The sequence below is a fragment of the Schistocerca piceifrons genome, chromosome 10, assembly GCF_021461385.2.
Source record: "Schistocerca piceifrons isolate TAMUIC-IGC-003096 chromosome 10, iqSchPice1.1, whole genome shotgun sequence".
NCBI lineage: Eukaryota > Metazoa > Arthropoda > Insecta > Orthoptera > Acrididae > Schistocerca > Schistocerca piceifrons.
Genome location: NC_060147.1, coordinates 109,931,238 through 109,945,872, shown reverse-complemented (window position 1 = coordinate 109,945,872; position 14,635 = coordinate 109,931,238). Strand labels below are relative to the sequence as shown.

Sequence of the window (14,635 nt, the reverse complement as noted above, 5' to 3'; positions counted from 1 at the left end):
AATTCTCTGTTTTATGGAGCTTTGATCAATGTTATTGCTTGTGGAAGTAGAAAGTGCCTCCAACGGGGTTATGAATAGGAATACTTCCTGTAAATTGTATGCTTTTTCTTTCCGAATCGCTTTTTTGTTGGTAAGAACTGCACGCAATGTTCTCATTACCGTACACGCTCCTGACAGCCGTGCCACAGTTGTTGTTAAGCATTTGCAAATGTGCACGCTCCAGCTCAGCAAATCGATATGGCAGTCATAGTCGTTTCTAATTCATCACTAATTTTTTGGAGGCGCATGGGTGCGTCTAACTATGTATTAAAACTGAATTGTAACAGCAAGGAACTCACGTGTTGTACGAAAAGTGTGATTCAAAATCTTTGGTGGAGGTACGTTTGTGAAACAAGGGAACTACACATTTGACGTACCTGGTAGCTTTCAAGAGATTTACATCCAAAGTTTCTGACACATACGCCCATTTTATTCATTAGTGTTACTGCCCTCAGAAATTTAAGCCCCTGAAAAAACTCTTTTAGCTATTACAATGGTGTTTCACAATTAGTATTACACATTTACAGAGGCTGTGGAGGAGACTTGGTAGGTAAAGTTTTACACAGGAATCCATGTCCGGAAACGTCATCCAATGACGTTACAGAGTGTCAAAGCTATAGACTCCGGCGCCTGTAAATGTATGCATATACAGTGTGATGACGTTACACACTTTCTAGAACAATGGAAAAGGATAAATGCATCTGTTTTAGGTAAGGGTCGCTGTACTGGAAACGAAAATTATAAGCGAAAACCGTTCTGATACATATGACAATGGAATACATGTACTGGCATTGATGTTGTTAAGATTGTGTGACAGGCAGAGGTGATAGCATGGACCAGAACACGAAAAAAAGAGCTGTAAACACGGACTCTAAAGCTGCGAGAAGTTTTCGCTACTATGAACCAGATCTGCTCTATTGAATAAGGTATGCATTTTAGAGCCCATGTTTACTGAACATTTCTTATTTTCGTCCATACTACCTTTTACGGCGTAAAGTCAAGCGCGGCACGCCAGTCGGTGAACGACAGGGAAGAGGAGGCTGTGGGAAGAAGTCAGCCAATCGCACACTGACCGACCTCCCTTCCAGGACGACAACGCTCCAGCAGCGGCCCCTATGTGAAGAGGACATAAGCGCTGCGCCCGACTAATGGCGGCCCACTTCTAAAGCAGCATCAACGATAGCCACTTGGATAGCAGCGTCGAAAGCAGTTCAGGACACACTTTTGTCATTTAGAGATCAGCAGTAACTGCAAAGACATTATTTCGTATGTCGCCCTTTGCTTGCAACACATCTGTGTAATTGCCGAAGTTAAGTATCTGCAATTGTCTTTTTGTAATAAAACTCATTAATACGAGTTGTTTGACTGTTTGTCCAGCGAACTGAGTAGGCAGGCTTCCTAGACACAAGACTACAATCTAAACGACAGCATCACCGTTACATGTATTTCACTATCAGAGGTATCGTAACAGTTTTCACTTACAACTTTTGACTCATTTGTTTCCAGTACAGGAATCCTTACCTCAACATGATAAGCTGATACATTTATCCTTCTCTGTCATCTATCTCTCTGTCTACCTATCTATCAAGCTTGTAACATCGTCGTGGAATCACCCTGTATGTACATACACTAATGACCCAGAACATTATAGCTCAAATGGCTCTGAGCACTATGGGACTTAACTTCTGAGGTCATCAGCCCCCTAGAACTTAGAACTACTTAAACCTAACTAACCTAAGGACATCACACACATCCATGCCCGAGGCAGGATTCCAACCTGCGATCGTAGCAGGCGCACGGTTCCGGACTGAAGCGCCTAGAACCGCTCGGCCACCGCGGCCGGCGACCGTTTGCACTACAAGTGGTTGATGATATCGCTGTTCCTGTGGCAGACAACGCTGCGCGTAATTCTCGACTTCAGGCAGTGTGCGTGCTGTGTCACGACAGTTGAACATCCCGTGGTCCACTGTACGAAAGGTGCTTCGAAACATTCTCAAACGGTATCCGAACAACATCCATATCGTACAGCAGCTTGCGCCACAGGACCCACAACGACGTGTTGACTTCGATCTGCACTTTCTTGCAAGGGGCCTGGCCCTGGAGCATGCTATGGACAGACGAAGCTCATTTTTCTCTGGTGGGTGAGGTGAACACACAGAATAGCCGAGTGTGGGGATCTTCACCTCCAGTTACTGTGCATGAAGTTCCTCTGTACGGTGAACGTGTCACCGTATGGTGTGGCTACGTTCATCATTGGCCAATTCTTTTTTGAACAGACTGACGCTCAAGGACCAAACATGTACAGTGTGACTGGCCAGCGTTAGTGGGATATGCTTCGCCAGCATGTCATACCCGCCCTACAAGAGAGAGACGCATTGAGTTCAACAGTTTTCATGTAAGATGGGGCCCTACAGCACATCGTTTGTGAAATTCACCTGCTTCTCCGAAACACATTAGGAAACGATCGAATTACCAGCCGATCCTTTCCAAATGCTTGGCCGGTACGATCACCTGATCCCACTCCCTGTGATTTCTGGTTGTGGAGCCACCTGAAGGACAGGGTTTACCAAGGGAACATTCACACACGTGCTGATATGAAGCGCAGCATATCGAGAGAGGTAGCCAGTCTACCTACGAACATACTTCGTTCTGCCGTGCCGATTGCAACCCTGCCCTTCTGGAGACTGACGGGCGCCATATTGAATCTCTTTTGTAGCAGTAATGGTACTGGTATGTAATGGTATGATGTACCGTAGCAGCACATTAAAAGTGTTTCAAATGGCTCTGTGCACTATGGGACAACATCTGAGGTCATCAGTCCCGTAGAACGTAGAACTACTTAAATCTAGCCAACCTATGGACATCACACACATCAATCACTCCGGGCCTCTTCAGTAACCAGGGTGGCAGGCGGTAAAAACCTTGGATTTGGGGTTGTACAGACTCCACACCGAGGGACTCTAGTACACGGATCCCAAACGGCAACGTAGCCCGGGGACGGCGGGAAAAAAGGCGGTCCAGAGGTGGATGGGCAACAAGACGTTGAGCAGGCGAGCTGCAAGAAACTTACAAGCCTGGCGCACCAGCAGGAGCTGCCGCCGGATTGTAAGTGGCGGTTCGCCAGCCTCAGCACAGAGGCTGGGTACGGGACTGGTCCGATAAGAATTATAAGCGTCCGGTATCTGAGTCTGTTCGAGCAGCACGAGCATTTCGGAAACTGCACAACTTCTCCAGTGTTCGAGGAGTGCTGCGGTGTGTGTCTTCAATACGTGGGGAAACCAAGGTGAAGCTACGTCCAGACATCGCGGAGTTCAGTGGCCACCTCTCAGCACAGATGTCGGACGTCGTAGGCTGGGACAGGCAGCGAACTGTGGTGGAACTAACATCAGACTTTAATGCTGCGCAGAGTACAAGTGTGTCTGATCACACAGTGCACCCAACATTGCTAACGATGGGCCTCCGCAATCGAAGACCCGTGTATGTGCCAATGTTGACACGACGACTTCGACAACTACGGCTGAAATGGGCAATGGACGATGGCGCAGTACGAGAGCTTTGCACGGTCTGATGACGACACATTCTTCATTATATTAATGGGAGGGTACGAATCCGTCGCCTTCCAGGGGAACACCTCCTCGGCACATGTTCTGCGCGATGGAGACAATCTGGCGGCGGTCCCGCTATGCTCTGGGGAACATTCGCGTGGGCTTCCATGGGTCCAGTAGGCACCATGACGGCCAAGCAGCATCGTACACTCGTTGCAGACCACGTACACCCCTTTATGACGACCACCTTTCCCGACGGCAGTGGCATTTTTCAACAACGTAATGAGCCATGTCATAAGGCCCGGAGTGTGATGGAGTGGTTTGGGGAACACAGTGGCCAGCTCCAGTTGATGTGCTGTCCCCCCCAAGTCGCCATATGTGAAACCAATAGAACACATCTGGGATGTGATTGAACGTGGCGTCAGAGCTCATCACCCCCTTCCCCGTAATTTACGGGAATTACGTGTGTGCAGATTTGGTGCCAACTCACTCCAGCGACCTACCAACGCCTCACTGCTTCCATGCCACGTCGCAAGGCGTCCCAGATATGCACAATAATGTTTGGTGGCCAGCGGAAGTGTTTAAACTCTGAAGGGTGATCCTGGAGCCACTCTGTAGCAATTCTGGACGTGTGGAGTGTCGCAATGTCCTGCTGGAATTGTCAGAATGCACAATGGACATGAATGGATGCAGGTGATCAGACAGGATGCTTACGTACGTGTCACCTGTCAGAGTCGTATCTAGATGCGTCAGGGGTCCCATATCACTCCGACGGCACACGCCCCACACCGTTACAGAACCTCCACCAACTTGAACAGTCCCCTGATTACATGCATGGTCCGTGATTCATGAGGTTGTCTCCATACCCATACACGTCCATCCGCCAGATACAATTTGAAACGAGACTCGTCCGACCAGGCAACATGGTTCCAGTCATCAGCAGTTCAATGTCGGTGTTGAGGGGCCCAGGCGAGGCGTAAAGCTTTGTGTCGTGCGGTCATCAAGGGTACACGACTGGGCCTTCGGCTCCGAAAGCCCATATCGATGATGTTTCGTTGAATGGTTCATAGCCCAACATTGAAGTCTGTAGCAATTTGCGGTAGGGTTGCACTTCTGTCACATTGTAAGATTCTCTATAGTCGTCACTTGTCCCGTTCTTGCAGTATCTTTTTCCGGCCACAGCGATGTCAGAGATATGATATTTATCGGATTCCTGATGTTCACGGTACACCCGTGAAATGGTCATACGGGAAAATACCCGCTTCATCGTTACCTCGGAGATACTCTGTCCCATCGCTCGGGTGCCGACTATAACACCACGTTCAAACTCCTTGATAACCTGCCACTGTAGCAGTAGTAATCGATCTAACAACTGCGTCAGGTGTGAGCCCCTACACGCTCGCACAAGCGTGGTGAACAACTCAAAAGGTCTACTGTCACCTCTGGATTGTTAGTATTTAGAATCGAGGAGATCGCAGGAGCGAGGAACTGCGATGTTATCCGTACGCCTGGGTAAGGTTACCCATCAATACTGGCGCATCTGGGTGACAGAAGTGGTCGAAAAAGCTTGACAGAATCAAGCTTGAAAGAAGAGCGGTTTAAAGGGCAGAGGAAAAAAAGTGCCAAGGTTCAAATGGCTCTGAGCACTATGGGACTTAACTTCTGAGGTCATCAGTCCCCTAGAACTTAGAACTACTTAAACCTAACTAACCTAAGGACATCGCGGTCGCGCGCTTCCAGACTGTAGCGCCTAGAACCGCTCGGCCACTCCGGAAAGTGCCAAGGCAAGTGTCAAGGGAAAAAAACCTCTGCGACAGTGTCAGGTTGGGTAGTAAGGGCAGTAGCGGTTTCTAGATATTTGCGACAGATCGTGCAAGGTAAGGTGATGTTAGCGGTTGGGTATCATGCATCAGTACCATAAAAGCAATGCCAGATTGTCATGGAATGATCAGTCCTGTGGAGGAGGTGAGCGCTGGGCCGACGATGTCTCCTGGGCCAGCTGCTGCTGTTGCTGTGGCATAGCCATGTCGTTGTAGGTTTGTCAGTTCGATGGTCCTCAAAGGAACTGTCAGTGTGTATGGCTTCCCTGCGATTGCCATTTCTCATGGCAGAGGCTCAGTTAGCAAGCTAATCAGTGGCTAATGTGCAGAGGCTCGCCTCATTGTGTCGTTTGCGTAGTTACGAAGTTAGATGGTTAGTCCCTAAAGAGTGTCTTTGGGCGCTTGTGTTTCCATCTATGGTTGTGACCGTAGCTGCCCAGGTGTAGGATGTGAGGATTGTTCGAATGACTTGATTTCGTGTGCAGTCGTGTGGCGAGTTTTTTGAATACCTCCTGGAGAGTCTCCTATCGGTATTCTCGGTGAAGGTCCGCTGTCCGTGTGTATCGGGGAGCATTGCTTGTGATACGTAATACGTTGTTCTGTATTTTCTGGAGGCGGTCCAGGTTTGTGGACGCTGCGTATACTCAGACAGGAGCTGCCGTATGTCATCAGCGGTCTAATCAGTGTCATGTGTAATGTCCTAGACACCCTCCTATTCAGTGTACTATTCATCTTGAGCATAGGACAGTTTGAGCATCGCGTTTGCCCTGTTGGTCATGTGTTGTATGTGGTCCCCCCATGTAAGCTTCCGGTCTAGCCAAACACCGAGGTATCTGACTTTCGCAGTGAAGCGTATTGGGCTTACATGTAGTGTTATTGGTCTGCAGTTTTGGTGTTTGTGCAGTAATTTCGGCCTGCGAGTGAACGGAACTGCCTCTCACTTGTCGACGTTTACTTTAATACGCCACTTCTCCAACCAAGGCTCGACGGTTCTGAATGCTGTCTGTAGTCCGTTATTAATGTTTGATGGTTTCCAGCCTTGCGCAAGGATGGCTGTGTCATCCGCGTAGATGGCAACCGTCGTGTTTTTAACAACTGCGCCACACACTTGTTATCCATATAGACGCTGCCGACCGCAGCGCCGTGTTGTGCCTGTTTACGTATCTCTGTATTTGAATATTCATACCTATACCAGTTTCTTCGCTGCTTCAGTGTATAAACATTAAATTTCTCAGACTACACAGGAATGTCTGAAGACTCTATCCAGAGAAGCGCCAAATTGGATACTTCACGCTCATTCTCGACGCCACTGGTGAAACATCTTTTAGGACACTCATTTACAAAGTGGCTCGTTGTCTGAAAGTCACCACACATGCTGTGGTATCACAAGCAATGCTCACTTGTGCATTTTGTATTTGCTCATTCCTTCTTCAAATTCAAATGTGTGTGAAATCTTATGGGACTTAACCGCTAAAGTGATCGGTCCCTAAGCTTACACACTACTTAACCTAAATTATCCTAAGGACAAAAACACACACCCATGCCCAAGGGAGGACTCGAACCTCCGCCGGGACCAGCCGCACAGGCCATGACTGCAGCACCTGAGACAGCTCGGGCAATCCCGCGCGGCCGTCCCATCTTCAGCCGGATATCTGTTCAGCTGTACCTACATTTCCATAGGACGCAGAAAGCCTGGAACTTTAACAGTTGGGTTGTCAGTAAGTTCGTGGTTCTGGGTTTCCGTGGTTTCCCACACACAGTTCCACTAAGCGTCGTCGCTGAACCCCGTGGAGAGAATTTGCACTCCTACTTGATATGTTGATCTTCTGGATTTGAGGCGCTTGCTATGCAAAGATGGATTGATTGGTTTTTAGAAACTTTGCAATGGGTGTAGAGAGCTGCCTTTCGACTGTGGTGAGCTGGATACATATTAGACAGTACTGGCAGCCATGGCAGTGGAGCCCTGCCATTCATAGACCGTTACCCTGAGTGCAACTAGACATCAGTTAGTACCCCCGTCCTCGGCCCCCCCCCGCTGCCGTCTTTTGCCCCCCTCCCCCATCTCCCCCACATTATTACCAACTTTAGCACCTAATTAAACTGCTGGATGAAATACCTTTCTTGAAACATTTTTATTTTTAAAATGATGAAAGATGGATGGTATTTAGTTTGTGTGTGTGTGTGTGTGTGTGTGTGTGTGTGTGTGTGTGCGTGTGCGTGTGTGTGTTAGAATGAACGACGAAGGAATTCTAGCTGCATCGGTAGTGCTACCCACAACGCCTTCTCAGATAAGAAAGCTAACTATCCACAGTGAGGGCAGACACTTGTTACAAAACATGCTTCCCCTGCATTACTCCTCTCCATAGCGGCACTGGCTTGACCTGCACACTGCAACCCCATGTAGAATCAACCAAGCTAAAATGTGTTCACTATAATTACTGTTCGTAAATCATTAGGTTGCTGCACCCCTTACTTCTCAACTAGCAGAAATTGGAAGACTTCTTCTGTTAATGCTTTGTGTCTGACCATAGCCACTGATAGTATCAGTTATAACAATAATAATAATAATAATAATACTGTTTACAGCAGTATAGTAGCTCTTATTATCTTCTGCGTCGTACTGTCAATTCAGGATGAAGATGGAAATTCGAGAGGCCCGCGTACTGACCAAAAAGTCGTTTAGCTTGAGGAGGAAGATCAGAGAGGCTATAGAAATAGCCAAGCGACCCGACAATGTGAATAGAGAAGACGGCTACCGACTCCCGGCGTCTCGGCTGCCAGCAGTGACAGCTTTACGGAAGGACAGCTCTCGCAGAGCAACAGGCGCGCGTTAGGCCAATGCTTTGGAGGGTACACAGAGTGCTGACGCGCCCTACTCGATACCAGGCAGTTAGTAAACAACGCTACGCTGTAGTCGCCGCTCAGTCTCCTATTCGCCGATTTCCATCAATGGCAAGCAGTAAAGGAAACTCCAATGGAAAACGCCTATTTCCGCCGATGACAACAAGCAATGCAAAGGGCAATACAATGAACTTCCAATACCCTTCCTCCGCACCCTCACATCCAATGACAGCACTCCTCCATAGTATATTAGTAACCAAACTAGTGCTCATTCAGGAGTTAGCAATACACCCTGAGGAAGGCGCCTTGCAACAGTCGCCGAAAGGTCGGAATTTTGTAGACGACAATGCGGCCTCAAACCCAGAAGCATTTTATTGACTGTGACAACGGCCACGGAAGCCTACGTTTACATTTAATTTATGTATCTGTTTCGAAGCGAGTAATAAAGCAATTTCTGGACTACTGCAGGTACTATCTGAAACTTGCAGAAGACACTTTTCTCAGATGTTTAGCATTGCTTATGTATATGCCTCACTTTTATCATCAGCGATATGCGGCACAAAATGTAAGATATGTGTGTAAGGGATGGACTATATGCGAAACCTATGACCTCTACCGCATTAATGCTACTAACTGAGAAAAAGTATTTATCGATAACTTTAGAGTCTTAGAAAATTGTGACGACCTTTTGAAAATAAATTAGTTTCGTGACTGAAACAGAATCGAATCTTTTAGTTTTTACCCCTCAGAAAATTTCATTTTACCCCTCAGGAGATAATCAGGTTCAAAAAATGGCTCTGAGCACTATGGGACCTAACTGCTGAGGTCATCAGTCCCCTAGAACTTAGAACTACTTAAACCTAACTAACCTAAGGACATCGCACACATCCATGCCCGAGGCATGATTCGAACCTGCGACTGTAGCGGTTGCGCGGTTCCAGACTGTAGCGCCTAGAACCGCTCGGCCACTCCGGCCGGAGATGTAATCAGGCCCCAGGTTGGGAACCACTGTACTAGAGATTATTGACAGTCGATTTCCCAACACAGCATTCACGAATGGAGCAGAGAAGGAGGGGAAGAGATATTGGTACTAGAAGTATCCTCCGCCACACACCGTAAGGTGGCTCGCGGAGTATAGATGTACCGCGTGATCAAGAAGTCAGTATATATTTGAAAACTCAATAAACCATGGAATAATGTAGACAGAGAGGTAAAAATTGACACACATGCTTGGAATGACATGGGATTTTATTAGAACAAAAAAAAAGTATTGCTAGACGCGTGAAAGATCTCTTTCGCGCGTCGTTTGGTGATGATCGTGTGCTCAGCCGCCACTTTCGTCATGCTTGGCCTCCCAGGTCCCCAGACCTCAGTCCGTGCGATTATTGGCTTTGGGGTTACCTGAAGTCGCAGGTGTATCGTGATCGACTGACATCTCTAGGGATGCTGAAATACAATATCCGACGCCAATGCCTCACCATAACTCCGGACATGCTTTACAGTGCTGTTCACAACATTATTCCTCGACTACAGCTATTATTGAGAAATGATGGTGGACATATTGAGCATTTCCTGTAAAGAAGATCATCTTTGCTTTGTCTTACTTTGTTATGCTAATTATTGCTGTTCTGATCAGATGAAGCGCCACCTGTCGGATATTTTTTGAACGTTTGTATTTTTTGGTTCTAATAAACCCCCATGTCATTCCAAGCATGTGTGTCAATTTGTACCTCTCTGTCTGCATTATTCCATGATTTGTTCAGTTTTCAAATTTATTCTGACTTTTTGATCACCCGGTGGACGAAGTCCCCAGCAGCGCGTCGTGTGTCGCTGGGACACCTCTGACCTCGCCGCCCGTGCCTGTGTCCAGGTGGTGGCCCTGCAGGGGGACGCGCTGACGTCAACGCCAGTGGGCGTCAACACCAAGTCGCCGCTGGCCATCGCGCGCCACATGTGGAGGCAGACGGTCCCGCTGTTCAAGCCGCCTTACCTCCTCTATACCGTCGTCGCCTGCTTCATTCAGTTCGGGCTCTACGCCGGGTGGGTGTCGCCTCCAGTTAACGTAGTCGTAAGTGTATGATCCAGTCCAGGGGCAGGTAACTAACAGGCCATATTGCATCACGAAGACTTCATCAATTTTTGTCGTAGATGTCACGGCTTTAAGCTACTCGACTATTCGAGTCTGTAAGAGTAGCGTGCATCACACTCCAGTACAGTTTGAAGACCTGGTCGATATTAGTGTCCCATTGACGTTTCATTCAAATGTGATAAGCCCTGTGTGCACGCAATTCCAGAGTCCAAGAATATGGAACATGTTCTCACGTGTCTCACTGACTCAAACGCTCGTTTTATGACACAAGCCAGTACATCTACACTACTGGCCATTAAAATTGCTACACCACGAAGATGACGTGCTACTGACGTGAAATTTAACCGACAGGATGAAGATGCTGTGATATGCAAATGATTACCTTTTCAGAGCATTCACACAAGGATGCCGCCGGTGGCGACACCTACAACGCGCTGACATGAGGAACGTTTCCAACCTATTTCTCATACACAAAAAGCAGTTGACCGGCGTTGCCTGGTGAAACGTGGTTGTGATGCCTCGTGTAAGCAGGAGAAATGCGTAACAATCACGTTTCTAACTTTGATAAAGGTCGGATTGTAGCCTATCGCGATTGCGGTTTATCGTATCGTGACATTGCTGCTCGCGTTGGCCGACATCCAATGACTGTTAGCAGAACATGGTGGGTTCAAGAGGGTAATACGGAATGCCGTGCTGGATCCCAACGGCCTCGTATCACTAGCAGTCGAGATCACAAGCATCTTATCCGCATGGCTGTAAAGGATCGTGCAGCCACGTCTCGATCCCTGAGTCAACAGAAGGGGACTTTTGCAAGACAACAACCATCTGCACGAACAGTTCGGAGATCCTTGACGCTGCATCACAGACAGGAGCGCCTGTGATGGTGTACTCAACGACGAACCTGGGTGCACGAATGGCAAGACGTCATTTTTTCGTATGAATCCAGGTTCTGTTTACTGCATCGTGGTGGTCGCATCCGTGTTTGGCGACATCGTGGTGAACGCACATTGGAAGCGTGTATTCGTCATCGCCATACTGGCGTATCACTCGGCGTGATGGTATGGGGTGCCATTGTTTACACGTCTCGGTCACCTCTTGTTCGCATTGACGGCACTTTGAACAGTGGACGTTACATTTCAGATGTGTTACTACCCGTGGCTCTACCCTTCATTCAATCCCTGCGAAACGCTACATTTCAGCAGGATAATGCACGACCGCATGTTGCTGGTGCTGTAAGTCCTTTCTGGACACAGAAAACGTTCGACTGCTGGCCTGTCCAGCACATTCTCCAGATCTCTCACCAATTGAAAACGTTTGGTCACTGGTGGTCGAGCAACTGGCTCGTCACAATACACAGGTCACGACTCTTGAAGATCTGAGGTATCGTGTTGAAGCTGCATGGGCAGCTGTACCTGTACACGCCATCCAAGCTCTGTTTGACTCAGTTACCAGGCGTATCAAGGCCGTTATTAAGGCCAGAGGTCGTTGTTCTGGGTATTGATTTCTCAGGACCTATGAACCCAAACTGCATGAACATGTCAGTTCTAGTATAATATATTTTTCCAATGAATATCCGTTTATCATCTGCATTTCTTCTTTTAATGGCCAGTAGTATATATCTATATGACTATTCCACAACTCACTCATTATTGCGTGGCGGAGGATTCATCGATTCACTTTCACACCATATCTCTATTTTTTCTTTTCCGTACGAAAACACCATATCTCACTGTGACTTGTAAAACCATGAAACCTGGTGTGAGACCTGCGCGTTGTGCACTCTGGAATAGGCAACTCACCAGGTATACACAATACATGTGTACATCCACTGCTCGCATACAAGCAGAACCTACTCTCATTGTTCAACACAACAGAGCAACATGACACTCTCCAGTTGACTCTTTCATGATAAGAGAGTAGCTGTGCCCGGCGATATCCTTGTGATAGGCCAGCCAGAGTAATGCATGATCAGAGTCCTGTTGCATATAGGCTGGCCAGTAGAATGCATGATCAGAGTCCTGTGGCATATAGGCTGGCCAGAGGAATGCATGATCAGAGTCCTGTTGCATATAGGCTGGCCAGAGGAATGCATGATCAGAGTCCTGTTGCATATAGGCTGGCCAGAGGAATGCATGATCAGAGTCCTGTTGCATATGGGCTGGCCAGAGGAATGCATGATCAGAGTCCTGTTGCATATAGGCTGGCCAGAGAAATGTGTGATCAGAGTCCTGTGGCATATAGGCTGGCCAGAGGAATGCATGATCAGAGTCCTGTTGCATATAGGCTGGCCAGAGGAATGCATGATCAGTGTCCTGTTGCATATAGGCTGGCCAGAGGAATGTGTGATCAAAGTCCTGTGGCATATGGGCTGGCCAGAGGAATGCATGATCAGAGTCCTGTTGCATATAGGCTGGCCAGAGGAATGCATGATCAGAGTCCTGTTGCATATAGGCTGGCCAGAGGAATGTGTGATCAAAGTCCTGTGGCATATAGGCTGGCCAGAGGAATGCATGATCAGAGTCCTGTTGCATATAGGCTGGCCAGAGGAATGCATGATCAGAGTCCTGTTGCATATATGCTGGCCAGAGGAATGCATGATCAGAGTCCTGTTGCATATAGGCTGGCCAGAGGAATGTGTGATCAAAGTCCTGTGGCATATAGGCTGGCCAGAGGAATGCATGATCAGAGTCCTGTTGCATATAGGCTGGCCAGAGGAATGCATGATCAGTGTCCCGTTGCATAAAGGCTGGCCAGAGGAATGTATGATCAGAGTCCTGTTGCATATAGGCTGGCCAGAGGAATGCATGATCAGAGTCCTGTTGCATATAGGCTGGCCAGAGGAATGTGTGATCAAAGTCCTGTGGCATATAGGCTGGCCAGAGGAATGCATGATCAGAGTCCTGTTGCATATAGGCTGGCCAGAGGAATGCATGATCAGAGTCCTGTTGCATATAGGCTGGCCAGAGGAATGCATGACCAGAGTCCTGTTGCATATAGGCTGGCCAGAGGAATGTGTGATCAAAGTCCTGTGGCATATAGGCTGGCCAGAGGAATGCATGATCAGAGTCCTGTTGCATATAGGCTGGCCAGAGGAATGCATGATCAGTGTCCCGTTGCATAAAGGCTGGCCAGAGGAATGCATGATCAGAGTCCTGTTGCATATAGGCTGGCCAGAGGAATGTGTGATCAGAGTCCTGCTACCAGACAGCACTTAATGGTTATGATTACACAGCAAGTGACACATTTGCCAGTATTTCTTACTCGTCTGATGTTCAGTTGGCCATTGCTGTTGGCATCAATCTGGACCTGTGTCTGTCATCCAGAGCCTTGTGTACAGGTGTGGATGTGTTCCACAGACCACTGTTGAAAGCAACGATACGCCACCTATACATTGTGCCCAACATGTGCTGCAGCCGATCAATACGTCCATCCATCTTCCTGCAGGCCCACAATGTAATCCTGTTCAGTTCAAATGGATGGAGCTGTTCAGTAGGAGTATGTACTCGTTGCCAGTGCATGGCTCTACCCTAGCGTGAATGATGCAAACACTACTCATCTCTAAACATTGGCAGTTACAGCCTGTAGAGTGAAAACAGAAGGGGTCGCAGGTAACCCTTCTGATCGCCGATAACCATAACTAGAGAATCACTAACACTACGTTCACTCAGTATCTACATATATCAATGAGCGTGGTCCTTGAGGGTCTTTCATGTACATCTACATTGACACTGCCAGAAGAAAACACAAGACTCAATCATTTCTTAGTGCCCAGCACACCAGAAGAATGGAGCATCTCGGCCCTACAACTTCCCATCCTGAATTGAACCGTTCATATCATATGGTGAACACTGGATCTGTAAGCACGGGTTCCTGCTAATAGCCCCTGTCTACCAGCAACAGTTTTGGACGTTAAACACATATATTCTTGAAACTTCCTGGCAGATTAAAACTGTGTGCCGGGCCGAGACTCGAACTCGGGACCTTTGCCTTTCACGGGCAAGTGCTCTACCAACTGAGCTACCCAAGCACGACTCACGCTCTGTCCTCACAGCTCTACTTCTGCCGGTACCTCGTCTCCTACCTTCCAAACTTTACAGAAGCTTGCAGAACTAGCACTCCTGAAAGAAAGGGTATTACAGAGACATGGTTTAGCCACAGCCTTGGGGATGTTACCAGAATGGTATTTTCACTCTGCAGTGGAGTGTGCGCTGATATGAAACTTCCTGGCAGATTAAAACTGTGTGCCGGGCAAGTGCTTTACCAACTCGCATTCGGGAGGACGACGGTTCAATCCCGTCTCC

At 47.9% G+C, this 14,635-nt stretch overlaps 1 non-coding gene across 1 annotated transcript; it reads right to left on the bottom strand.

The window, feature by feature from the left end:
• Positions 1–14,287: 14,287 nt before the first annotated feature.
• Trnas-uga lies at positions 14,288–14,362 on the bottom strand. Its single transcript has one exon. It is a non-coding gene; the product is annotated as a tRNA-Ser (tRNA).
• Between the last annotated feature and the right edge of the window lie 273 nt (positions 14,363–14,635).